We start from the raw sequence: 4,581 nt of genomic DNA on the forward strand, positions 1-4,581 counted from the left end.
TTTTTCTTTATATGTATTTAAATAATCATTTAAGACATTTAGGCAATCAAAAGCTCCTCGGGATTCCAGTAAAATGAGTTTTGAATGGAGCACGACATGTTCGCCTTATATCGATATACATTTATACGTATGTAAGTATGTATATAAAAAGTATGCAAAGAAATGTATAATATAAAGATAACTACGAAAAAGAAATCGGGAACGAAAAGTTCAACAAAAACCTACCAAAATGAAAAAAAAATTTACCTTTTTACCAACCCAAATTTTTTCTACCAATTTTGGTAACAATATACCAAAGTGACAACCCTGGTTGAAACACCGTTAGGAGTGCCGCAAGCATGATTGCTGCTCACTTGTGTTGTTGCTGAAAATGTGGTGATGGTGGTGACTGTGCTGCTGTGTTGTGTTGACATCGCTCGACGGTGGTGAGCGCAGGATTTTCCACGCGCATACAGTAGATATGTATGAATATCGCTCAGCTTCGCTCGTTTAGCAGCTTGCTCATTTGCTTCATTGTGTCGATTGCGTTGCTCGTGACAGGACGATTCCGGATTTACTAGCGGCAAAGTGCACTGTGGTGTATTAGCAGTGCAAAAAAGATTCAATAAAATGGTGTGAGTGTGAGATGTATTACCAAAAGCTGTGCAGGGGGGGCATTTTTAACTTTGTAAAATTGCAAAAATTTATAAAATCTAGTCAATTTTCGGTAGTGTGTGTAAGAAAAGTTTACTAAAAAAGTCGGAAAAAGTGTTTTCCAAGAAGAAAATCGGCATTTGAAAATTTGGGAGCAACGCAAGCTAATGCAAGTGGTTTTCGCTTATAGCCAATTTTAAATTTTTTGTGTGTGTACCTAGAATAAGGCCGAAAGAAAACTTCAGTACGACACCAGTGCGTGTATGTGTGCGTGTGTACGAGAGGAAGTACATACATATGGATTGGTGGGTGCATATTTTACAATGAATGTATACCAGTATTAGTGTACTAAAGAGTAAAAAATGCTATTCTAAGCCTAAGAAATAAATGGCAATGCTAAAAAATTATAAATTATTTATTTGCAGTGAAAGTGTTTTGGTAACTTGAAATTGTGCCGTTTTATTAAACAAAAGGAATTAATATACAGTTCACACAGGCAAACGTTCATCGCAAAAGTGGTTTTTTGATACACACACAACACACTCCTAGTGGATTAAAACTCAAAATCAATAATTCGTTTTAGGCACCTGAATGAGGATATGTGTAAAACTAAAAGGATAAGTAAGTAAGAAATGTAGTAATTTACAATCGGCCTTATTACGAATTCCAAGTGAACAGATAGGTACCTATTCGCAATTATTATAAAAAAAAAAACAAAACAATTGTTCTCAATTTCTTTTTGTTTATTTCTGTTAAATAGTGGAAAAGTTTATTCACATAGAAATGACGATAAGGCTGAATAGTTTCTAACTAAAGTGGTTGGCTAGGCAAAGTGAATAGTAAAATACCTTTTCATATAGTGAGCGTGAAGGTGGCGAGCGGCATTTGGGGTGGTGCTGTCATTGTTGCACGCGCAAGTGAACTAATTGTAATGCCGAAAAATGTCTGCACTTTTTTGTAATTTCACGTCTAGCTGCAATATATGTACATAGGTAAATTTAAAGATTTTCTTTCAAACACTAAATTTTCTTGAATTCCAGGCTTTTTCGCCGAGGTTAACACACCTTAGACTTATACATACAAGGCACACACCTCACTTACCCTTATTCGTTCGCACTTATGTACATATATACAATTCACTCATTTCGCTCGTTCGCTTTCACGGCGAAGAGTATTTCCAGTGTAGTCTGCTTTTAGGCGATTTGAGGCATTTACAGCATAGTATGGACATCCATACATACTACATTTGCAATTGTTGTAATAACAAAAAACACTTTTGCAGAGGGAAATCGATCGATTGTTTCTAACACATTCGTACCAGTGATTAGTGATATTTCACTATCGGTATTTTTTTTACTTTGAATTAAAAACCTCTTATATATAGCAACAGCTATTGCTAGTCCAAGGAAGCAGTGATTAGCGATTTTTTGCTTTTACGTTTTTTGGTTGTGAATTTTTTGTTAGTGCTGAATTTTCCACCTTTTTTAGTTTGTGTTGTTTTTATGTTTCTACTGAAAATTTTGATGGTCTTTTTAAATTTTTCTAAATTTTGTACAAAATAGAAAACTCGGATAAACCTTTATTTATGATATGATATTAAGGGTATTCATCAAATCTATTAATGCATTGTAAACCGTATAAACTTATCATTGTTAAAACTTTGTAAATTAACCGTCACAACTAGTATGGAAACTCGCTTACACATTTCAGATACATTTCTTATATCTCTTGATAAACTGAAGTCAATGCAAATCTGTCGCAACTCTGTCGCAAGTGTAAACGAAAATATAATATGGGGCGTTCATGTAACAGAGCGCTTAAATCTATAAGAATAAACAAACAAATAAACCGACAAATTTTTATTCCTACCAAAATTTTTCACCATAACCGACCAAAACCTACCAAATTTTTTTTTGAGTTTTAATATATGTTTTTTTCATTGTCAAATTTATTAAATATTAAAAACATAGCTAACACACATTTAGTAAAACTAAAACACAGCTAGTAATAAAAACACAAATTAACTGCGTATAACGATTCATTTTACTGTACAGACTTATCCAAATGAATGTCTCTTTACACATACATCCATACATGTCGTAACTAGATGCGAATAAAGACGCTAGCTCAAAAGTTGACAGCGAAAAAAGACGCGGAAAACAAATTTCGGCATAGAAAGACTCTTAACATAGGTGAAGGCAAAGAAATCCTCGTTAACCTCTTTGACGGCGAAGCAACCCCCTTAAACTTATGTTCTCGATCAACTGTATTTGCGAGTATAGCAGTATACGCATTCCCCAAAGAGTTTTTCCGGAATGATGTTGAATCCATGTTTAAGCGTCTTTTTTCGCAAATCTGTTTCAAGTGTCCTTTTTCGTCGTCAAAACACCCGAGCATTTTTATTCGTGTCTAGTGACGATATTATTATCGTTCTCCAAGGTGTATGAATCTACGATTCATGCTTCGTGGACAGGCACATTGAATAACTCATTGAGAGGGGAGACTAGTATGTTTGCAAAATATTTATTACATCGAAAAGGTGGGTAGGCACTGTGACCAATGGCAAAGTTCGTTTACCACCTATGCATGGTTGTAAGCCATGTAGAGTCCGCAAAATTCTCCGGAAGCAGTGTCCGGAGGATGCATCCGACTAGGCAGAGCATACTTTGAAGTGCCATATAATTGAAACTTAAGAAAGTTCAATTACATGGCAGTTGAGAAGTGCATGTGCAAACATTTCATAAATTGCATAAGGGAAATTTTGGACATGCCGCAGTACTTACCACGAATTTTGGCGCCCGGTGTTAGCAGTCGCGCCTAAACGCACATACACAATATACTCTGGGGTTTCCTTCACCAGCCTACAAAGCCTACAGATCGTCTCTACAGAAAGACCAAGTTAATTCAAACGGTACGTTAACTTGTAGTGTTCAGGTTGCCAGAAGAGTTCTAAGTTCAAGGTGTCTTTCGGAGTTCCTCCTGGAAAGAGTTATGAATGTCTTTCATTGTCTTTTTCCCTTTGACTCCGCCAGGGGGCAGCAATTTGAGATTATTCTCAGCCAGCTAATAAGTAGGTCTGCAGTGCATCCTTTAGATGTACCGCAGAGAGGTTCGGGATCATGCAAACGCATTTGGGCTCCATGCTTTCCGAGATAGTCAGCCCTTTTGTTGCCTTCAAACCCCTCATGTCCCTCAACGCTCAAGAGTGTTGCGCTATTGTGGGCTCCCAGTTGGCTAAAGTGTTTACAAGCATTGATGTCGTTTTAAAAGAATCGAAGGCCTTTAACGCTTCCTGAATATCCGACTTCGATTGCGAAGACCTCCGCCAGGAATATGGTTGGGTACGAGTCCATTGGCAGACTTTTCTGGAATATTGGTCCTTGTTCGCCATAAATTATATCGCTACCTAGAGGTGAAAAGGTGCCGAGCCCATTTTTTCCGCAATGTTTAGTTTTTGATGCAAAATGGTAAGTATAGGGTTGCCAACCGTACTAAAATATATAGTATCGTACTATTTTTTGGGTCTGCGTACCATATACCGCTGGAAAAAAATATAGTTGCAAAAATACTATTTTTCTTCAATTATAAATATAAATATGTTTCAGTTATTTGTAAGAAAGAGATGTTTTAAAATGGATGACATTATACTGAAATATTAATACTAAAATAAATATACTTTAAAACAAAGGGTCCACAGATCAAAAATGGCAATATTTTTAAAAATACTTAGAAAGATTTACCAAATTTACATAAAATTATTTCGCTTATGCTCTCTATTCCTGCAACTTCGGCACTCACAGAAAGAGTTTTTTCTATTAAGATTTTAAAATGGTGAGATGAGAGAAATAAAGCGAATATATCACTAATACAAAATTAACTTTTGATTTATATTAATTTAAATATTGATAGCGATAAAGCATATGATACTTTCAAAGAAATATGTTTTTT

At 35.5% G+C, this 4,581-nt stretch overlaps 1 protein-coding gene across 1 annotated transcript in view; it reads left to right on the forward strand.

Moving 5' to 3' along the window:
- The first annotated feature begins 518 nt into the window (after positions 1–518).
- LOC118749426 (neural-cadherin-like) overlaps positions 519–4,581 on the forward strand; it is a 409,803-nt gene continuing 405,740 nt past the window's right edge. Inside the window, exons 1-2 of the mRNA XM_036484228.1 lie at positions 519–614; positions 1,059–1,254. The gene's annotated coding sequence lies outside the window, so the exon portion shown is untranslated. The remainder of the gene's footprint in view (positions 615–1,058; positions 1,255–4,581) is intronic.

This window comes from Rhagoletis pomonella, unplaced genomic scaffold, assembly GCF_013731165.1.
Source record: "Rhagoletis pomonella isolate Grant_MI unplaced genomic scaffold, Rhpom_1.0 Rhpom_scaffold_00016, whole genome shotgun sequence".
NCBI classification, from domain to species: domain Eukaryota; kingdom Metazoa; phylum Arthropoda; class Insecta; order Diptera; family Tephritidae; genus Rhagoletis; species Rhagoletis pomonella.